This window comes from Pinus tabuliformis, chromosome X, assembly GCF_031772625.1.
Source record: "Pinus tabuliformis cultivar Carrire ecotype Pingquan chromosome X, CPIR1, whole genome shotgun sequence".
NCBI classification, from domain to species: domain Eukaryota; kingdom Viridiplantae; phylum Streptophyta; class Pinopsida; order Pinales; family Pinaceae; genus Pinus; species Pinus tabuliformis.
Genome location: NC_142308.1, coordinates 186,088,649 through 186,112,020, shown reverse-complemented (window position 1 = coordinate 186,112,020; position 23,372 = coordinate 186,088,649). Strand labels below are relative to the sequence as shown.

Sequence of the window (23,372 nt, the reverse complement as noted above, 5' to 3'; positions counted from 1 at the left end):
CATGCTTTTCCTTCTGTTAAAGTGCGTGTGTACGTATACACGACTTATATACAGTGAACCTGCATGTATACACAGCTTGGTCAATGGTGAACTCGCATATACCTCTCTTTCTTCATTCTGTGAAGACTGATGATAAGCCCCAAATTTGGTAACATTTTGGGCTCATTTGGCCTACCTACCCTTGCTCAACCCTTCATTTTTCATCACTTATGCATCATTTTTTAGTATATTCATGTTATTTGTAGGAAGGAGGGCAGTCACTATTCCTAGGTGGCTAATACATGTTTATTTCAGGTTTTTTGACATTAAATGGAGCAAAACCACGCAGATGAAGGCAAGGAGACAGCCAACGTGGCATTGAGGTTTTGTAGGAAGGTTGTCGATTGCCTTGAATGGCCTTCCTTGTGATCTCCACCCACAACTCTGAGCTCCAACAGCTATCACCACCGAGCTAGAAGGCAGCCAACGGATTCTAAGGGAACAGCAGTTTACTTTTAGTTGGTCAGCCAAGCCGCACTAATTTAGGAGGCCAGCTTAGCCCTCATAATGTATAAATATTGAGGCTGTAGCCTTCGATGGGGACTTTTGAAACTTTGTTGTTTATGCTAGACTACGAGCTGATAGCTCTGTTTGCTCCTTGTAAGCCATTTTTGGCATGTTGTTAGACTTATGACTATTCTCTTTTAATAAAAGGCAGGCAAATTTGAGTTCAGTTTTGAGTTCTTAGAGGAGCTATAGCTCTCGGGGTTGGGCCCAACCTGAGAGCAATAGACCTCCTTTCGTTGTATTGTTACTTTCCTTTTAGCATTTTATTTCTTTTCCTTTACATGCACTTGGAAACACAGTTTGCTGATTCGAATTTCTTGGTGTGATTAAGTAGGTTAGTGTTAGGAACAAAGTTGCTTTCAGTAGTTTAGATTAGAGTAAGGGGATTAGAGTTAATTAGAGCTCCACAAAAGGGTTGATTGCACAATCACTTCCACCTCTGTTTAGAGATTGGGAGTGCAGCCCATGCCACCCACCAAAAACACAGTCTTACATGTTCATACAAGCTTCAATGAAGTGTTCTCGGTTGTAGCAGCACCCATGCATTTAGATCTTGTAGAATAACTCTTTGTTTCAGCACCATGCACGATTTCCCTTTAAACTACATTGTTGTTCTTTGGTTTCTAATAAAACAGTTAGAGTAGGTTGATGACATTTCGGTTATATGCAAGACAGGGGTGATTTGTTTCATTTACACTGCGCATCACCACTCCATCGTTTCCTTATCCTTCTAAGACGTGCCTAGGCCATCTACTTATCCCCCAGTTAGATCATTTGCCTCCCAACTCTTCTATTATCCACGTTGTTTTATCTTTTCGGCCTTCCATTGCCTCAACCCTCCTCTAGACCAACCAGCTTTACAGACCCCCTCTCCATCTCACCTCTCTGTGCATAAGCCATCACAAGCTCCCCTCCTACCTCTCTATCCACCCACATAGCTCATTCACTCATCCATCACCCAAAAATCCTATTGCAGAACATCCTATAGAAGTTAGCAGACTTCCTGTAGAAATCTTGAACTTCCTGTAGAATCCCCTGCAGACATCCTGTAGAAGCTTGCAAACATGGTTGCCAGGCATCTGAACTTTGTGAACCTCTGTGGAATGATGTTAGGGATCCCTTAGACCCTCTTAGAGTCCTCCTGACATTTTCCAAGCCTTCCTCCCCTTGATCTACCCCTGCACAGTCAAGACCCAGTAAGAAGCACAGTCATAATAACTCCAACAACTTGAGCAAAAATACAAAAACATGTACTCTTCAGATGAAAGTGGCTTAGACACATGCATCTCATCTCAATAGAAGTAATGGCATCACTTTTAGAAGTTGCATTCCCACCATTGCATCATAAGGATTAAGCTGGTAGAATTAGGGTTTACTAGGGTTTCCATGTTTTGTTGGCTTTCAGTTCATTCCTGCAAAGTAGTTAATTTCCTTTGAGATAGCTTTCGTTCATCACTTAAAAAGCTTCTTCTGAGAACATATAGAAGTTGGCTTGAGCCCTAGTGGACTTGTGCCAGCTGACCAAGTGACAGCTGCGACAAGAGCTAGTACTTGTGCATACAGCACCGTCGCTTCCAAGTTTGTTACGAACTACCGGGTTGATAAAATTAGAGAAGGAAGCTCCAGGAGTTCTAGCATTATTGGTACAATACTGGAGCCCACCATCTTTTTGGCGTCGTTGCCGGGAAAGCGTCAGAGTATTAGTAATTGTTGCTTTTCTTCTATTTTCCTACTCTCGCCTTCTGCCAAGTAGTTTATTTCATTTCCATTCTGCAAAAGTAGAATAGACATTTCCTGCTTTCATAGATTAACATTTCAATTCTGCAATTTCATTTTTTGCAAGCATAGATTAGCATTTCAATTCTGCAAGCGTAGACTAGCATTTCCATTCCTGCAATTTCATTTGAGCAAAGTAGATTAATTCTTTCCTGCTTTCAGTTCAATTCTACGTTTTCATTTCAGCAAGATAGTTAGTTGTAGATCAATCTGTTTCAGTTTTTGCAGGTACCAGAAAAACAAAAGCAATCAAAAGTATTTCCATTTCATGCCTCGTAGGAATCGAGATAAAATAGGCAAATTCTTACCCAACACCCCCACTACATCACTGAGTTGCCCTTCTCTCTTCTTCGGTGACAGTGATCCAGAAGAACCTATAGGTGAACCTCCTGAGATATACGAAGATCCTATAGCAGAAGAAGAATTAGAGACCATCCCATCTGAAGCTATGGCTGACAATAGAGGAGAAGATGAGAGAATAGAAGGTGCCTTCCCCATCCGAGAGACCAATGGAGACATGAAAATGAAGAATATTAGCCCCTCCGCTTTACCTCACTTCCATGGACTGACTACTGAAGATCCTGATACCTTCCTGTTTGAGTTTGCTGTCCTTTGTCGAACCTATGACTATACTGAAGATGAGCAGAAGCTGAAACTCTTCCCCTCAACTCTTAAGGATGCGGCATTACGCTAGTTCATGGGCTTACCTGGGAACAGTATCACCACTTGGGCTCAGATGCAGCAAGCTTTCAACACTAAATACCGGGACTACTGTAGGTCCAAGGAAACCAAGGGAGAAATCTTTCGAATGACCATGGGAAATGATGAGTCCTTAGAGGATTATGAGGAAAGGTTCCAACTTAGCTATAAACGAGCCAGGTGCACACTTGACCCTGAATCCCTCAAGTTGGTCCTGCTCCGAGGAGTCCCTGAAGACCTCTTAGATACCCTTCACATGTTGGCTGGAGGAGATATTTACCAACTGCCTTATGAGGACATAAAGATTGTGTTTAGAAACCACTCTAGGGTAGCCCGGAAATGAGGTAGAGGAAACCTCCTCTCAGCTGGTATTCCTTTCTCCAAACATGAGTTTGCAAATCAATTAGAGGATCTCAAAAGTGAGGTGAGATAGACCATTGCCATGCAACTTGATACATTCAGGATCCAGCAGAAGAAGGAAGAAGCTGAGAGGGCCTTGGCTATCTTCTGCCCTAGGTGTACAAGGAGACACCCTAAGAACGAATGCCCATTACATTCGGCTGAAGTATCTTTCGTTTGTGAGGAGGACCATCCCACAAATCAATGTCCAACCTTACCTGGGCTTAAAGCCATGTATCAAGGGACAGAAGCCCCCACCGAACCTCTCTATTTCCTCAACCAAAGGAGGCCACAAGGACCTAGACCTTACCAGTAGGGGATGCAAGGGGCACCCCAAGCTTATTACAGCCCCAACCAATCTACTCCTATGCCTTCCTGGGGTCCCCCTGCTCATCCTTCCTGGTCTGTGCCCCCTCCATGGTCTTATCCACCTCAGTACCATACTCAACCCACTACTCATTCGTATCACTCACATGCCCAGCCACAGCCTCAGTGGAATGCACCTCAGTCGGGGTGGAGGCCCCGGTACAACACTCCTCCCACCATTTTGCCTCCACCACCAGTTCAACCTCAACCATTACCTCCTGCTCCTCCAAGGCAACCTCAGATGCCTACTCAACTGAACCCGAACCCCAACAACAGACAGGCCCAGCAGGTATACACTGGGGAAACATCATGCCCTACCTATGCTGTGGAGATCCAGGAGATCAATCTTCGATTTGGAAAGACTCTTCCGGATCGCCAACCTCCTCCCCCAGAGGACGAGGAAGACAAACAGGAAAGTGAACCAAAGGCTATTCCACCCTTTCCTGAGAGACTAACAGCCACCACACAACCCAACCCAGAGGAGGATGAGCTTCTGGGAGAGCTCAAGCAGTTGTGTGTGAAAATACCACTTCTCCAAGCCATCAAAGATGTACCGATATACAACAAACTGGTTAAGGAAAAGTGTTTCAAACACCCAGGCAGGCGAAAGAGGGATGCTTCAACCATCAATGTCATAGGACAACTGTCTGACCTTATGTTGGGACAAGTCATCTGCCCAAAGTACCTAGATCCTGGGAGTCCTGTAGTAGATGTCCACATCAATGGCACCATCATACCTCACACCTTGATTGATCTGGGGGCTGCCATTAATGTAATAACCAGGGATACCATGCTCAAACTCAACCTTTAGGGTTCCTTGAGGAAGACCTCGACAGTCCTACAACTAGCAGATCGCTCCACCGTGACTCCCGAAGGGATTGTGGAGGATGTATTGGTCTCTGTTGACTCTTGGGAATATCCTACAGATTTCTTGGTGTTGCAACCAAAGGCAAAACTCACTGGATATCCTCTTATTTTGGGAAGGCCTTGGTTGGCCACTGCAGATGCTTACATAAGTTGTCGTGCAGGAAACATGACCATAAATAATGGTCCTATGTCCAAGCAGCTAGTCCTATACCCTCCTGCCCAACCCTCATTAGAGCATGACTTAACACTTTGGTTGGAGGAAGAAGAAGAGGATGAGGTGTACTCAGCACCTTTGTGCACCCTAGACACCACTAGAAGAGACCCCCCAACCGAGGATGATTTGATTGAGACCTTGATCCAGAATCCACCTCCCAGTGCACTGACCTTAGAGGAATTGGTGGAGGATGCCCAAGCCAGCACCTTAGTGGACCTTTGTGCAACCAACCCTGTCACTCCCAGAGTCAAGAATGTGGAGTTCGACCCTGAGAGGATGTTAAAGATCAGCTCCTCCCTATATCCTTCGTAGGAAAAGGAGCTGTGTAGTCTGTTGGCCAGTCATCTAGATGCTTTTGCTTGGAGCTATAAGGAGATGAAAGGAGTCCATCCTTTGGTCTGTACCCATCACATTTACATCAAGGAGGATTGTAAACCAGTTAGGCAACCTCAGAGGAGGATGAATCCAGCCCTTAAGGACATTGTCAAGGAAGAATTGCAAAAACTGTTGGATGCAGGATTCATTTACCCCATCTCAGATAGCGAATGGGTGTCCCCTCTGGTGTTGGTTCCCAAGAAAAATGGGAAGTGGAGAATCTGTGTGGACTACCGAGAACTGAACAAAGATACCAAGAAAGACCATTTCCCTCTACCTTTCATAGATCAAGTGTTGGACGGACTGGCAGGAAAGAAGTTTTTCTCTTTCCTAGATGGGTTTAGCGGGTACAACCAAATCCAAATCAACCGGGAAGACCAAGATAAGACCACCTTCACTTGTCCTTGGGGTACCTTTGCCTACCGAGTTCTTCCCTTTGGTCTGTGTAATGCTCCTGCTACCTTTCAGAGAGCCGTCTTGAGCATCTTTTCTGAACTGGTCCATGATGCGGTGGAAATCTATATGGATGACTTCACTCCTTATGGGTCCAACTTCAAGGAAGCATTGTCCAATCTGGGAAAAGTCCTAACCAAATGCATTGAGATGAACCTGTCCCTTAGTCCTGAAAAATGTGAATTCCTGATGACTGAAGGGACTGTGCTAGGCCATACCATTTCTTGCCAGGGGTTACAGGTGGATCCTAACAAAATTGCTCTCATCAAGAGGGTTCCACCTCCCCAAAAGGTAAGGGATGTTCGGAGTTTCTTAGGATTAGCAGGGTATTACAGGAGATTCATTAAAGACTTCAGCAAGCTAGCCTCACCATTGTTTGGCTTGTTGGCAAAAGATGTGGAGTTTAAATGGACTGACGTTTGTCAGAGGGCTTTGAATGAATTAAAGGACAAGTTGGTGTCTGCCCCAATCTTGAGAGGTCCAAACTGGGCCCTACCTTTCCACATCCACACTAATGCCTCGAACAAAGCCATAGGGGCAGCCTTAGGACAAGTTGAACAAAAACTTCCGTATGCCATTTACTTTGTCAGCAAAAACTTATCCAAAGCAGAACTGAATTACACTGTAACCGAGAAAGAATTCTTGGTTGTGGTCCATGCACTGAACAAGTTCCGAGATTATATCACTGGCTATCAAACATTTATACATACTGATCATGTTGCAATTAGATATTTAATGAATAAACCAGATGTGAATGCTCGTATTATTAGATGGTTACTTTTGTTGCAGCAATTTGATTTGACTATCGTTGACAAACCAGGTAAAGAAAATGTTGTTGTTGACTTTTTATCTAGATTGGATCTATCTACAGATGAGGATGGAACAGTGGATGACCAGATGCTCGATGAACATCTGTTTGCTATCTCAGTACTCTCTCCATGGTTTGCTGATATAGAAAACTACCTTGTTTCAGCACAGTTCCCTCCGCATCTATCCTCAAGAGAGAAGAGCAAAATCATCAGGAAAAGTGCCTCATTTACTTGGATCAGGGGCAACCTGTTCAAGCTTGGCCCTGATCAGATCTTAAGGCGTTGTGTAAGGGAGGAGGAAGTCTTTGATATCCTCCTCACCTGTCATGATGGGCCTTGTGGAGGACATTTTGCGGCAAAGAGGACTGCCTTCAAAATCCTGCAGGCAGGCTACTATTGGCCCACACTTCATCAAGATGTCAGAAGGTATATCAGCCAATGTGACCGATGCCAAAGAATGGGGAAACCGACTCAAAGGGATGAGATGCCTCTCCAACCTCAAGTGACTCTTGAGCCATTTGAGAAGTGGGGTATGGACTTTGTGGGTCCAATCAACCCTCCTTCGAGGCAAAGGTCTTACATCATTGTGTGCACTGACTATCTGACAAAGTGGGCAGAAACTAAGGCAATCAAAGCAGCAACAGAAGAAAAGGTGGCTGAGTTCTTAAGAGAAAACATCTTCTACAAATTTGGCTACCCAAGAGAGCTAGTCACCGATCAAGGAAGCTAGTTCACATCCAACTTAATTGAAGACCTACTGGCTCATCACAAAATCAAGCATAGGACTTCCACCCCCTATCACCCTCAAGCAAATGGGCAGGTGGAAGTCACCAATAGAGCATTGGAAGGGATCTTGACTAAGGTGGTGAGCAGCAGCAAGAAAGATTGGGCAGATTGCCTGGTTGAGGCCACATGGGCGTACAACACCACCTGGAAGACCACAACCGACTTCACACCTTATGAGCTGGTCTATGGGAAGAAAGCTTTGTTGTCCATTGAATTTGAATACAACACTTTGAGGATGGCAGCTCAGCTGGACCTAGATCTCAGCCATGCACAACAAGAAAGGTTATTGCAGCTGAATGGACTGGACGAGCACCGAATGCAGGCCCTCCTTCACTCAGAAGTGGTTCAACTTCAGAGAAAGGTGTGGCATGACCAATACCTCAATGACAAGCAATTCCAGCCAGGAGATTGGGCATTGTTGTATGACTCCAGGCGAAAAGATTTCAAGGGGAAGCTGAGAACCAGATGGCTGGGACCATATGCAGTGGAAAAATGTCATGACAATGGATCTGTTCTTATTCAGACCATTGATGAGGAGGCCATCCCCATGCTTGTCAATGGGCATCGATTGAAGATCTACAGGAAACCTCTCTCAAGACAAGAGTTCATCAAAACTGTGGAGAAATCAGTGTTGGTCATAGAGAAGGGTTCTGCCTCTGCTTTGGGCATACCCTGAAATATCTAAAAAAAAAAAGAAAAAAAAATAAAGATCCTTGGGTGAAAACCTTTCTGAGGCTCCCAAGGCAGGTGGTAGGGGTGAAAACCTCATTGAGGCGCCCCTATTGTCTTTCAAAAAAAAAAAAAAAAAGAGAGGATTTGAAAAAGATCCTTGAGTGAAAACCTCTCTGAGGTGCTTAAGGTAGATGGCAAGGGTGAAAACCTCATTGAGGTGCCCCTGCTATCTTTCAAAAAAAAAGAAAAAAAAAAGAAAAGAGAAAAAAAGAAAAAAACAATAAGCAAAAAAGACAGGGACAACAAGTTTATAATGAGGAAATGCATGCAGGTTGCAGGTGTTCTATGAAGGAGAGGAGGTCTCTCAACTCAAAGTCAAGGATCCTTATCATGCTGCCAGGAGACCTCACCAGCACCTCCTCCAAGAATACTCATCTTCTCCAAGGTATGGGCACGATTTCATCACAGCTTAGTCTTCTACAGGAAGTTACAGACATTCTACAGGAAGTTCTGTATTTCTACAGGAAACTTCCTGTAGAAGTTTTGGACGGCCCAGAACTAATTGTATGAGGAGATCTAACGACCAAGGTCCATATGGACGCATGCAAGCTACCATTTTCTCCCTCACACACTGCTGTCACCTCCTTCTACCACCCCTGTCGACATGCAATAAAAGTACCTGCACCATCAAAACAGATCATTGAGTTATCAAGAGAAAGCAATTTCTAAATGAAAACAGATGCTGAGATGCCATGCAATACCCATCACAGCTATCCAAGGGCCCTGTGAGCATGATCGTGATGCCGCTGTCTTCATCGTTCAGCATGCACCCGAGGAGGAAAAACTGCTACAGGACATCCTGCAGGAGTCCCGTAGCAGTTAAGCCAACTAGAGTGTACACCATTCAAGCGCCTGCAACATGCAATGATAACGCAGGCACATGCAGCCGAATCATAAGCTTCATCGTCAGCGGCCTGTGAAGAGGAACCTCCGGGCCTGTGCAATCAAGCAGCAACAAACAAATCTAGTTGTCGTCGTCCAAAAGCCTGAAGAATCATGTCGCGGCCGCCCAGGTAAGTGCCTTGCCCTTTCTTCCGTCGAATTGCATGAATTTTACTTTGAAATGTTTGCAAGTGTGAAGTGAATGGGTTGAGTGGTCGTATGGCCATTCGACTGGCCACGTCGACCAGTCAGATGGTCTAGTCGGATGTGTAAACGGTGGTCGTGGCAAAAGGAACGGGTAGTGCACACGTGAGAGACATCCAGTCGGGGAGAAGTGCGTTTTAACAGAAATGACAGCGACGGATCTGCAGGGAATGATGCGGCAGTAAGGGAACTTGCAGAAGAATGATTGAGTGACATCGTCCAGCGGTCTAGTAGGGACAACTCACCCCTGCGCCAAGGATTCCGCCGGATTCAAATCTAATCGGCTAGATTGCCACCCCACGCATTTATCATTCACCGTTTGAAAGTCAAGTGAGCATCCGGATTCCTCTGAAGCTCGACACTCCAAGTCTTTGGCCGTTCGAATGCCTGTTAAGTAGCACAGAGAGCGCAGACCCACTGCAGTATCCTCCAGAATTTGTGCACTGCTTCTACAGGAAAGCTGCTTCTACAGGAAATTGGGTTTCTCACATCAAAAGGTGGCAGATTAAAAAGGTAAGCCTGAACCTTCCATGCAATTGGTTTCGAGGGTGGCAGAGTCGACGTTCTACAGTCTGGTCGTAAAAAATTGTAAGTATTGTCTGCCGTTTCCATGAATTGTCATCCTACAGGATGTGAGTTATAATTAAGCTGTGTTAAGGCTCATCGGGAGATAATTTTTCGTGAATTGTATGCGTGGTAGAGGCGTAATTCTACACTCTGTCCCAGTAGGCCAATTTTCTTCCACACCCGCCACCTCCAGCTAACACAGCAGTTTTTCACCATGCCGGGTGGGTTCATCAGAAGGGAACCAACCGACTCAACAAAGCTAAGAGAGAATCCTGAGGTGGTGGAGCTGTTCACGCAAGCGCAATGGATGTCGTTCTGCGACAAATTGCAGGGCTATGACGATGAGGTGGCAGAGGAGTTCTTGCAAGCTCTGAATCCGAAATCCAAAACATTGGCCACCGTCAACTTCAGGGGTTTGAGCCTCAGACTCACCCCACAATTCATCAGCCGAGTTACTGAGCTCCCAATGGGATTGCCATGGGATAAAGAAGAGAGGAAATTGGGCCAGAAGGCTAAGAAGGAATTCTTCCCCCCAGAGGAGGAATTCTCAGAAGATAAAAATGGGGTTCGTAGAACCAGCTTACTGCCACTTTGGAGTGAAGTTAGCCTCCAGATTATGAAGTACATCACCTGCGAAGGTCGGTTTAGCATTGTATATGGGTACCATTTTCGGTTACTCACGGAATTAAGGCATCAGATGGACCTACTTGTAGAAAACAAACTAAGTATCCCATACTTTCTACTACAGTCTATGATTGAATGTGCCACCAAGTTGAAAGAAGGCACACCAGACCAGGTAGCCCACCATGGACTCATTAAACTCCTCGTGGAGGATGCGCTCCACACATACAAGGTTTCTCTCTCATGGGAAGCCTTCAGGAATTTGACCAAGGATGGTGATATAAAGATGTTGACCGAAGAGCTCGGTTCATCCAGCAGTGAGGAGAAGGAGTCAGTGCCTGCAGGAAAGAAAGAAAAAGGCCAGAAGACCATGACCACGGAGCAGAAGAAAGAGAAAAAGAAGAAACAAGAGAAAAAGGGTGCCAAGGAGAAAGAGGAAGCACCCATGTTAACACCCCAAGAGAAGAGATTACAAAGCAGGGTGGACAAGACTGAGCAGGTCCACATCAGCAAAGGCACCTCGACAGCAGCCTCGACCCAGTCAAAAAGTAAAACACCCTCAGCAAAGAAAACTAAAGTGGTGTCCCCTGTTCCTACAGGAAAACCGAAACCGGCTTCTACAGGAAGCCCGAAATCAGCTGGAAAAGGGTCTTCTACAGGAAGCCCTGAGAAAGCGAAACCCAAGGAGAAGAAAGCTGACATTCTTGCAAGGGAGGCAGCAGCCGTGCTGGCCGCCCTCAGTACACCTTCTAAGCCAAAGGAGAAGAGAAAGAGGGAGGCCCCTCTATATTTTAAAGCTCGAAGAAATGTGAGAATAAAGACAGGCAAGCCACAGCCTCCGTCTAGCAGCCCAATCACTATCGAGGATGCCCCTACTTCACCCAAGGAGAGGTCCCCCTCAAAGATATCAGTCACCTATGAGATGGGGAGCCCAAAAACAACCACTTGGAAAGAAAGGTTAGACCAATTGGCTTCAAAGGCCTGGCTACAGGATGCTGAAGATGCTCTACAGGAAACCTTAGCCCGGCTTAAGGAAACAGAGAGAATGGAAGGGGAAGCACCCTCATCACCACCAAGGGAGGGCGAAGTAGAACCACCAAAAGAAGTAGAGAAAGAGCATATTACAGAGCCTAGCCCTCAGCCAAGTCTGAGTTCATATTACAACTTCTTAGAGGCTGGCAAAATTATACCTCAGAAATTCACTGTGCCACTGTTCTTTGCATTAGAGGAAGAGAGAGTACGTACACACACGTGGATGAAAATAGCCAAGTCAAAAGGTGTGGCAGACATAGGTCCCTTGGAGGAGCAACTCAAGGAGGCCAGAAGTGAATTAGCCATGGCTAAACACGTGGCAAATTGCCAACGAGTGTTCCTACAGGAAGAAAACGAAAAGCTTAGATTGCAGCTACAGGAGCTGAGGAGAGGAACAGGCACACCCTCAGGGGACAGCACAACAGAATAGCAAGGAAAAAAGGAACTACACACCGGTCTTGGGGAGCCAACCTTGCATCTACAGGAAGCAGAACAGCAAGCACAAATTAAGGTGCAAGCTCTCAGACAACCGCTGCAACAGAAAGAGGCACAATTGGCCTGCATGGCCAGTTGGGCCATGGATGCTATACAATACAGACAGCCGACCAAATCCTATGGCCTGTACCTGAAAGACCAATGGCTGCAATTTCAAATCAATACCTTGGCACAAAGGGGTATCTCTCAGCTCCAAGACCCGCAGCAATTCAATGAATTATGCAGTACCAGCTCATCAGAGGACAAGGCCAGATTAGCGGAGTTCTACCTCCATAATTTGGCCCTGCCTAATGTAATTTCATGGGATCCCAATACGGCCTTAGCAGATATGCAATTAATGGCATTTGCCTCATGGTTGAACCATGAGGACAAAAGAGCAGCAGAAGCCAAGGTGGTCATGAACCGAGAGTTGAATGAGCCATTGCTAATTAGAGCAGAACCAGGGGATCCAGTTGCACTAATCTCGGCACACCAACACTTTTCCATCGACCCTCAAGCTTCATTGAGATATATGGATCAGCAGGCCCAGGCCATAGCGCATTTTGAGGACATGGAGAGACTGTTAGGAGACAACTCTGTCCAAGCTTGCACCCGCAGATGGAATACATTGGCCCACAGTCTGAAAATCAGAGAGTATCATACCCCAACTCGGATGAGGGAAGCTCTAGTACGGGTGGCCCTCTATAAGAAATCCATGCAAAACCTCCAGGCCAGCTAGATTGGCCTCAAGCTAAGCCCACCACTGCTGCTAGGATTGATGGAAGGCAACACAGAGAAGGATGATAATGAACAGTGGGAAGAGGTGAACAGAAAGGCTGGGTTCCATATTAGCAAGGAGGACACTACTACAGAGGCTTGGGATGTAAGGGTGGCAGTAAAGGCAATGAAGGATGAGGAGCTGGACTAGTTGCTCAAGGATGAGCAAATATTTTAGTTGGGGGGTGATGATGAGCCCCAAATTTGGTAACATTTTGGGCTCATTTGGCCTACTTACCCTTGCTCAACCCATCATTTTTCATCACTTATGCATCATTTTTTAGTATATTCATGTTATTTGTAGGAAGGAGGGCAGTCATTATTCCTAGGTGGCTAATACATGTTTATTTCAGGTTTTTTGACATTAAATGGAGCAAAACCACGCAGATGAAGGCAAGGAGACAGCCAACGTGGCATTGAGGTTTTGTAGGAAGGTTGTCGATAGCCTTGAATGGCCTTCCTTGTGATCTCCACCCACAACTCCGAGCTCCAACAGCTATCACCACCGAGCTAGAAGGCAGCCAACGGATTCTAAGGGAACAACAGTTTACTTTTAGTTGGTCAGCCAAGCCCCACTAATTTAGGAGGCCAGCTTGGCCCTCATAATGTATAAATATTGAGGCTGTAGCCTTCGATGGGGACTTTTGAAACTTTGTTGTTTATGCTAGACTACGAGCTGATAGCTCTGTTTGCTCCTTGTAAGCCATTTTTGGCATGTTGTTAGACTTATGACTATTCTCTTTTAATAAAAGGCAGGCAGATTTGAGTTCAGTTCTGAGTTCTTAGAGGAGCTATAGCTCTCAGGGTTGGGCCCAACCTGAGAGCAATAGACCTCCTTTCGTTGTATTGTTACTTTCCTTTCAGCATTTTATTTCTTTTACTTTACATGCACTTGGAAACACAGTTTGCTGATTCGAATTTCTTGGTGTGATTAAGTAGGTTAGTTTTAGGAACAAAGTTGCTTTCAGTGGTTTAGATTAGAGTAAGGGGATTAGAGTTAATCAGAGCTCCACAAAAGGGTTGATTGCACACTCACTTCCACCTCTGTTTAGAGATTGGGAGTGCAGCCCGTGCCACCCACCAAAAACACAGTCTTACATGTTCATACAAGCTTCAATGCAGTGTTCTCGGTTGTAGCAGCACCCATGCATTTAGATCTTGTGGAATAACTCTTTGTTTCAGCACCATGCACGATTTCCCTTTAAACTACATTGCTGTTCTTTGGTTTCTAATAAAACAGTTAGAGTAGGTTGATGACATTTCGGTTATACGCAAGACAGGGGTGATTTGTTTCATTTACACTGCGCAGCACCACTCCATCGTTTCCTTATCCTTCTCAGCCGTGCCTAGGCCATCTACTTATCCCCCAATTAGATCATTTTCCTCCCAACTCTTCTATTATCGACGTTCTTTTATCTTTTCGGCCTTCCATTGCCTCAACCCTCCTCTAAACCAACCAGCTTTACACACCCCCTCTCCATCTCACCTCTCTGTCCATAAGCCATCACAAGCTCCCCTCCTACCTCTCTATCCACCCACACAGCTCATTCACTCATCCATCACCCAAAAATCCTATTGCACAACATCCTGTAGAAGTTAGCAGACTTCCTGTAGAAATCCTGAACTTCCTGTAGAATCCTCTGCAGACATCCTGTAGAAGCTTACAAACACGGTTTCCAGGGATCTGAACTTTGTGAATTTCTGTGGAATGATGTTAGGGATCCCTTAGACCCTCTTAGAGTCCTCCTAACCTTTTCCAAGCCTTCCTCCCCTTGATCTACCCCTACACAGTCAAGACCCAGTAAGAAGCACAGTCATAATAATTCCAACAACTTGAGCAAAAATACAAAAACATGTTCTCTTCAGATGAAAGTAGCTTAGACACATGCATCTCATCTCAATAGAAGTAATGGCATCACTTTTAGAAGTTGCATTCCCACCATTGCATCATAAGGATTAAGCTGGTAGAATTAGGGTTTACTAGGATTTCCATGTTTTGTTGGCTTTCAGTTCATTCTTGCAAAGTAGGTTAATTTCCTTTGAGATAGATTTCATTCATCACTTAAAAAGCTTCTTCTGAGAACATATAGAAGTTGGCTTGAGCCCTAGTCGACTTGTGCCAGCTGACCAAGTGACAGCTGCGACAAGAGCTAGTACTTGTGCATACAGCATCGTCGCTTCCAAGTTTGTTACGAACTACCGGGTTGATAAAATTAGAGAAGGAAGCTCCAGGAGTTGTAGCATTATTGCTACAATACTGGAGCCCACCAACTGACCTATCATTCTTTGTTGTTTACCTACTATACTATGATTTTTCATCTGAGTGAGATGCCTTCTGAACTGATTCCTTGAAGCTTCCCTGCATTTCATCACATATGTAACCACTATTTTCATGCATTCTGTCACATCTGATATCTCTTCTATAGATTCATCTAGTTATCATATACAAGTGAGTTGTTCTGCTACAAGTCAGTTGCCATCAAGTACAACACATACATCATAATGCCAACACAAGGGATACATTAGGCCAAGTGTATCACCTTGGTGTGAACTGGTATTGTTTGTGAAGAAGAAATATGGTACCCTTAGTTTATGCATTAACTACCGGTAGTTGAACAAAGTGACCATTAAGAACGGGTATTTGTTATTGAGGATTGACGACCTGTTCGATCATTTGAAGAGGGAAGTAGTGTTCTCAAATATTTATTTCAGATTCGTATATCACTAAGTACGCATCAAATATGAGGAAGTTTACAAGACAACTTTTCTGACTAGGAATGGGCATTATGATTTTTTTGTATTTCCATTCAGTTTGACTAATGCTCTAGCTACATTTATCTGCTTGATGAATAATGTGTTTCATATGTATTTGTATAAGTTTTTTAATGTGCTCATTGATGATATATTGGTATATTATAAAAATGAGGAAGAGCATGTCAATCATTTAGCAGCAATGTTGGGATTGTTGAGAGACCATCAATTCTATTCTAACCTCAACAAGTGTAGTTTCTTTCAGACATAGGTATGTTACTTAGGACATGTTGTTTCCAAGGAGGGAATTGTAGTACATCTAGAAAAGATAAGGGCCATCATGGAGTGGGTAGATCCCAGGAATGTAGATGAGGTGACATATTTGATGGGGTTGGCAGGCTATTACAGGAGGTTAATTGGGAACTTTCGATAGATTACTTATCCTATCACATCATTGAATAGCAAATGTTATGAAACCAGCTCAAGAAAAGATAGAAAAGATAGATCAACGCCTTAGAATTCAGCCTCTTCAAGGGGGAAACCTCCTTTACATTACATAAATGAACAATTCTTGGATGATTCAAATGACAAAACCTCCTTTCTATATATAGGAGTCTAAGGAGTCACAATATAACCCAGCCGACCTAACAATAATAATATATAGCCACAAAAATAACAATAGATAGATTCTATGGGGCACAATAATAACAATATGGGGATAATAGGGGCACAACAATATTAATAAGGGATGCAACTACAATAGTAATGGGGTAATCACTAGTATTATAGGGACCCAACATGCCCCTCTCCTTCAAAAAAGTGTTGTCCTCAACGCTTGAGAAGTTCTAGATGCTTCTATATAAAATTCTCATCCTCCCATCTGGAATCTTTAGTGGATAAGTTCTTCCACTTGATAAGATACTCCAAAGTTGATCGATTTCGTAGTTGTCGAGTTCTTGCTTTTGTGAATGCTTCCGGTTCCAATATAATTTTTCCTTCCTCGTAAAGTTTTGGCAATATTTTTTGGACTGAGAGCTTGTCGCATATAACCTTCTTTAAACATGAAACATGGAAAACTGGGTGCAATCGAGAAGCTCCAGGAAGCTCCAATTTGTTTGCCATAGTACCAATATTTTACAACACCTTGTACGGACCATAATACTTTGGTGATAATTTATTATCCTTCATAGCTTGCTTGAGGGACATTTGCTTATATGGTTGTAGTCGTAGGAATACCCAATAATCTACATCAAAACTTATTTCGTTGCATTGTTGATCTGCATGTTGTGTCATTATATTCTATGCCAACGTGAAGTTATCATTTAAGAGTTGGAGGACTTCTTGTTGATGTTCGATGTGATGTTCCACTGCTTGAACCTTAGAATTTTCTCTTAAATATGATGTGATGGATGGTGGTTGATATCCATAAAGTTCCATAAATGGGGTCATTTTTGTTGTTTTATGGAAGGCAGTGTTATACCACCATTCAGCTAGAGGCAACCATTTGACCCATTATGTCTGTTTATCAAATACAAAGCAACGAAGATATCCTTCCAAACATTTGTTTACTATCTCAGTTTGCCGATCAGATTGAGGATGATAGGATGAGCTATGAGCTGACTGAGTACCAAGACAAGAAAATAATTATGTCCAAAAATTTTCAGTGAAAATGGGATCTCTGTCATTTACAATAATCTTTGGGTTTCCATGTAACTTTTGAATTGTTTCCATAAGTGTGGTAGAAACTGTACTAGCTTCAAATGGATGTGATAATGCACAAAAGTGTGCATACTTGGTAAGTCTATCAACTACCACCATGATGACACTCTTTCCCTCAGACTTGGGTAAACGTGTGATAAAATCCATTGAAACCTCCTCCCAACATTGGCTTGGAATAGATAAAGGCTGTAATAAACCCGGTGTCTTAATTGTTTCAGCTTTATTTTGTTGGAAAACCAAACATTCTGCCACAAATTTTTGAATATCTGATTTAAGGCCATCCAAAAAAAATTCCTTCTTAACCCTATGGTAAGTTTTTAAAAATCATGAGTGCCCTCCTAAGGGAGAAGTGTGTAATTCCATAAGAATCTTTTGTTTTAGTTGGGAATTCTTACAGAGGTATAAGCAATCTTTGTACCATAAAGAATCATTTTGCCAGCTAAATGTATCATACGTATTGGAATCTTGTTGTAACTTTTGAATAAGTGCCCACACTTCTTCGTCATTCTTCCATTCCTCCCTCACTTCGTTTATCCAATATGGTTGGATAATAGAAATGGCGCACAACAATGCTTCCACATCCTCATCCTTTCTTGAGAGTGCATCTGCCACCACATTTTTCTTCCCTTTTTTGTAGATGATTTCAAAGTCATAACCCAACATCTTTGTGACCCACTTTTGTTGCTCTTCAGAGGATAATCTTTGTTGTAAAAAGTATTTAAGGCTATCATGATCCGTTTTTACCTTGAAGTGTCTTCCCATTAGGTAGGGTCGCCATTTCTCAAGTGCATGGAGTATTGCCAACATTTCCTTCTCATAAATAGCTTTGTGTAAAAACTTTCCCTTGATTGGATGACTTTCAAAAGAAATGGGTCTTTCATCTTGCATTAAAACAGCACCAATTCCATTTCCCGAAGCATCACATTCCACATTAAAGGTTTTTGTGAAGTCTGGTGTAGCTAAGACCGGTTCTTGGCACATTGCCTCTTTAAGATGTTCGAAGGCCTTTGTTGCTTATGGAGTCCATGAAAATGCATCTTTCTTCAATAATGTTGTTAGAGGTGCTGCTATTCTCCAATAATTCTTAACAAACTTGCGTTAATACCCTATCAACCCAAGAAATCATCGCAGATGCTTTATGGATGTGGGGATTTTCCATTCCTTAATGGCTTTAATTTTTCTAGGGTCTACCTTAACTCCTTCACGAGATACAATATGACCTAGATATTCCACCTCTTGTACTCCAAAGAAACATTTGGATCTTTTTGCATATAATTGTTTCTCCTCCAATAGTTGTAGCACCCTGTCAACATGTTCAACATGATCCTAACAAGACTTGCTATAGATTAGTATATCATCAAAAAATACTAGCACAAATTTTCTAAGGAATGGTTTGAAAATGGAATTCATCAAACCTTGAAATGTTGAAGGTGCCTTGGTAAGGCCAAAAGGCATGACCAAAAATTCATAATGACCCTGATGAGTTCTAAATGTTGTTTTCATAATGTCTTCAGTCTTCACTCTGATTTGATGATATCCTGAATGAAGATCCAACTTGGTGAAGTAAATTGATCCATGTAATTCATCCAGTAATTCATCAATGACGGGAATGGGAAACTTATCTTTAATGGTGAGCTTGTTGAGCTTCCTATAATTCGGACACATGCACCATGATCCATCCTTCTTGTCCACTAATACTACTGGAGCAGAGAAAGAACTTTGACTTGGTTGAATTATACCAGCATCTAGCATTTCTGCAACCATACGTTCAATTTCACTCTTTTGGGCATAGGGATATCTATATGGCCTGATGTTTGGAGGAACACTTCCTGGAATTTGATGAATAGCATGATCATGGTCACGAATAGGTGGGAGACCTTTGGGAGTCTCAAATACCTTGGAATGATTGTCCAAGACTTTTTGGAGATCTGGAGAAATAGATGATTCTAATGTGGAGACATCTAGCGAACGTAATTGTGCAATTACACCCCTTTGTTCCTTTTTTAGAAGCTTTGTCATACTATTAGAGGTGATTATCTTTCCCGGTTTCCCTGCAATACCCCTTAATTCAACTTCCTTTCCTTCCACAGAAAATTTCATGAAAATTTCTTGAAAATTAAAAGCTATTGTACCCAAGGATTGTAGCCATTGGACTCCTAGTACAACATCAACACCTCCCCTTGGAATGGAAAGCATTGAGCTAGTCAATACATATTCTCTCATCGATAGCTTGATATTATGGCACTTTGCAGAGAAATTTATTGTTCCTCCATTTGCAACCATCACTTGACACTCTGGTGCTAGATATAAGAAGCAATTCAATTCTTTTGCTACCTTACAATGAATAAAATTGTGGGTACTTCCTGAATCAATCAACACTATTACCTTTTTCTTCTTGATTTGTCCTTCTATCTTGATGGTTTGAGGAGTGGTAATTCCTGCCAATGCATTACAAGATATGGTCGGATTCATTTCTTCTTTATCTAGGCTTTGTTCCTCGAGTATATCCTCTTCTTTTCACCTTTCTTGCTCCTTTTCTTCTTCCTCTTCATAATCTATGTAGAATAATTTCTTCTCAGCACACTTATGACCTTTAGTGTATTTGCTATCACAACTGTAACAAAGCCCTTTTGCTATTTTTTCTTCCAATTGTTGTGGTGTCAACCTTATAGGTTGTCGAAGACTAGCGGCAGCAACACTTCCATCTTTATAGTGGTGAGTGGTATGCTTCGTGGTTGCCATAATTTTGCTTTCCATTTTTCTTGCTAACCTGAATGCCTTATCTAATGAATCAAGTTCCCAAAGGCGAACATCATGTTGGATATTATCCCTTAAAGTCCCTATGAACACGTCAATCCTATGCTCCTTTGGAATATTTTTTACCCTTATGTTCATTTTTTGGAACTCCTCAATGTGCTCCATTATTGAACCCTTTTGTTTGAGACTTACCAATTGGCTAAAAAGAGTGTTTCTTTTTGTATCCTCATAATGTGCTATCAATTCTTCTGTAAAAATTGCCCAAGTGATAATTTTTTTATGAGAGCAAAGCCATTGATACCATACAAACTGATTTGGTTCCAAATATAAAGTTGCAATACGTACCTTTTGTGTGTTTTGCACATTATTCAGATCGAAAAATTGCTCCATCTGTAATATCCAAGTTGCGGGATCCTTGCCATCAAACTTCCTCATATCAATTTGTGGAATATGGTGGGTCTTTGATCCCACATTAGAGTCTAAGAAATCATGATTAACATTTCTTTTTTTCGCATCGTGAGTTTCCTTTACTACCTTTTCACCATTAGTAAGTATTTCTTGTGGAAAATTTGTCAAATATGTCTTCAAATCTGCCATGTCTCTCTTCAAATCTATCTTCAAATATATCTTCAAATCATCCATCTTATCTTCCATGCCCTTTATCTTAGATTCCATGCCATTTATCTTAGCTTATGTTAGCTTTTGTTAGAGTGACATTTGTTGCACTTGTTCTTGTAATTTTGATACATCATGTAGCATTTCTTCCTCTTCTTCATGAGTCATGCTAGAGCTTTTAGGTTGCTTACTTGGTGTTTGCATTTTCTTTCATCGAGGCATGAGTTATTGATAGTAATGCTCTACTATTCCCTTTGAATTCCTTCAAAATAAATTTTCAAACCAATCTTAAGCAAAAATTTAAAAGAGTCTACACACCTTTTTTCACTTTGTAGGAGCTCGATATTGCCTCTGATGTATCTTTGTACTTTTAGATCATCCAGTTCTGCAATTGCAACCTACAGTAGCCCTCTGTGTCCTCTTTCCAATGCCACTAGTCTAATCCAAATTAGATTCTCCAAGGAAGACTTATGAGAAATCTCCCACAGTGACCTGATTATAGACTAGTTAAGTAGAGCGAAATTGTACGACGTACCACTAGTCACTGTTTCGACCTTTGGCTCTAAAAAGTATATACAAGAAACTACAGTCCATCCTCTTTCTGTACCTTCTTATGAAATTTCAATATTATGCTCAGAGAGAAAGTTATGATGATTTTCCCCAGGTCATTTGTTTGGAATGTAATTCAGGAGTCGGCAAAAACACCAACTTCCTCAGATCATATTGCCGCAAATATAGCGCTAAAAGCTCTAAAATTCAGACCCAAAGTTCAATGTGATTTACTCTCAAATGGGTCTTTTTTTAGCTTCCGAAACGTCGCAGAAAAAAAGTTATAGTGAAAATTCCAAGATGACCTATTTGGAGTAGTGAAACCCTAGAATCGAAAGCTCTGATACCAAATGTTATGAAACCAACTCAAGAAAAGATAGAAAAGATACATCAACGCTTAGAATTCAGCCTCTTTGAGGGGGCAACCTCCTTTACATTACATAAATGAACAATTCTTGGATGATTCAAATGGAAAAACCTCCTTTATATATATAGGAGTCCAAGGAGTCACAATATAACCCAGCCGACCTAAAAATAATAATATAAAGCCACAAAAATAACAATAGATGGATTCTATGGGGCACAATAATAACAATATGGGGATAATAGGGGCACAACAATATTAATAAGGGATGCAACTACAATAGTAATTACGTAATCACTAGTATTAAAGGGACCCAACAGGAAAGGTAAGAAGTTTGAATGGAGAGAGGAGTGTGAGGCTAGTTTTGAGTAGCTCAAGCAGTTGTTGCCACATGCACCACTGTTAAAAATTGCAAACCCAGACAAAGAGTTTGTAGTGTGCACAAATTCTTGAAAGAAAGGACTTGGTGGAGTCCTTATGCAAGATTGACAGGTGGTATGCTATGAGTCATGAAAACTAAATGACCACAAGCAGAACTACCCCATGCATGATCTTGAGTTGGCAGCGATCATACATGCATTTAATATGTGGAGGCATTGTCTTTTGGGTAGGAGGTTTGTGTTGATGACTGATCATAATGGTTTTTCGCATCTATTTGACCAACCAAATTTTAATGGTAGGTAGGCTCGGTGGTTTTCCATGATCAGTGAGTTTGAATTTAGGATCAGGTACATCAAAGGTAAAGAGAAAAGGGTGGTATATTCTCTTAGCAGGCGGATACAAGTAAATCACTTAGTAGCTACGAGATCCTATGGGATAGACTTACCTGTTACGATCTTGCAGACAGGTCAGCAGGATATTAGGTATATGAAGATTATTCATAGGTTACAACATAGTATAGGTATAGGTACATGTGTTGGTACATGTATAATTACAGGTACAAGTAGTATTGTAGGTACAGGTACATGTAGTAGTACATTTACAGGTAGTGGTAATGGTATAGGTGTAGGTGCACATGGTGTGGACTATTTCCTTATAGAATATGGATTGGTTCGATTCAGGGATAGGAGATATATACCAGATAGTAGTGAGCTCAAGAAACTTATCTTGAGGGAGTTTCATGCAAAACCATATTCAAGTCAGCCAAGCTATTAGAAGACATTGACTGTAGTGAAGAAATTTTATTATTGGTCGAATTTGAATAAAGATGTAGCAAAGTTCGTGGCTAGATGTTTTGATTTTCAGTGTGTGAAGGTAGAGTGTAAGCATCTTGGAGGAATGATACAACTGATTGCGATTCCAGATTGGAAATGAGAGGTCACTTCCATGGAATTTATCACATTTCTTCCAAGGTTAGTGAGACAACATGATTCCATCATGGTTCTTGTGGAAAAATAGACAAATGTTGCACACTTCGTTCTAGTGAAGTCTACATTATCAGCTAGTGATGTAGCGCAAGTATTCATCAAAGATGTGGTAAGATCGCATGGTGTTCGAAAGACGATTGTGTCAGATAGGGATGTAATGTTCACTTCCATGTTTTGGAAGGAGTTATTTCATATTTGGGAATAAAGTTGACCTTCAGTACAACTTATCATCCAAAGACATATGGATAAATAGAGAGGGTCAACGGGATATTGGAGGACATGTTGAGGATGCATGTGATGCATCAATAATGAAAGTGGGAAGAGTATCTTCCACTGGTAGAGTTCAATTAAAATAATGGGTATCATGAATCTTTCAAGATGAGTCTCTTTCAGGCATTGTATGGACAAAGTTGCAATACTCCCATCAGTTGGAGTGATCTAGTTAACAGGGTGTTGATTGGACCAGACATGTTGGCGAACATGGAATAGAAAATGTAGTTAATCAAGAAAAATCTAAAGGAAACACAGGATACGCATAAGATCTATGTAGATTGGAACATGTTGTTCAACGAGTTCTAGGTTTGGGAACATGTGTACTTGCACATCAAAAGAAGGAAGAGCTCCTTACGAATTGGATCATGTGCTAAGATGGAACCACAGTTTTGTGGACC

General features: G+C 42.2%; 1 protein-coding gene across 1 annotated transcript in view; it reads right to left on the bottom strand.

Moving 5' to 3' along the window:
- The window catches only part of LOC149139054 (uncharacterized), a 132,501-nt gene that overhangs the window by 6,486 nt on the left and 102,643 nt on the right, over positions 1-23,372 (bottom strand). The gene's annotated exons all lie outside the window — the stretch shown is intronic.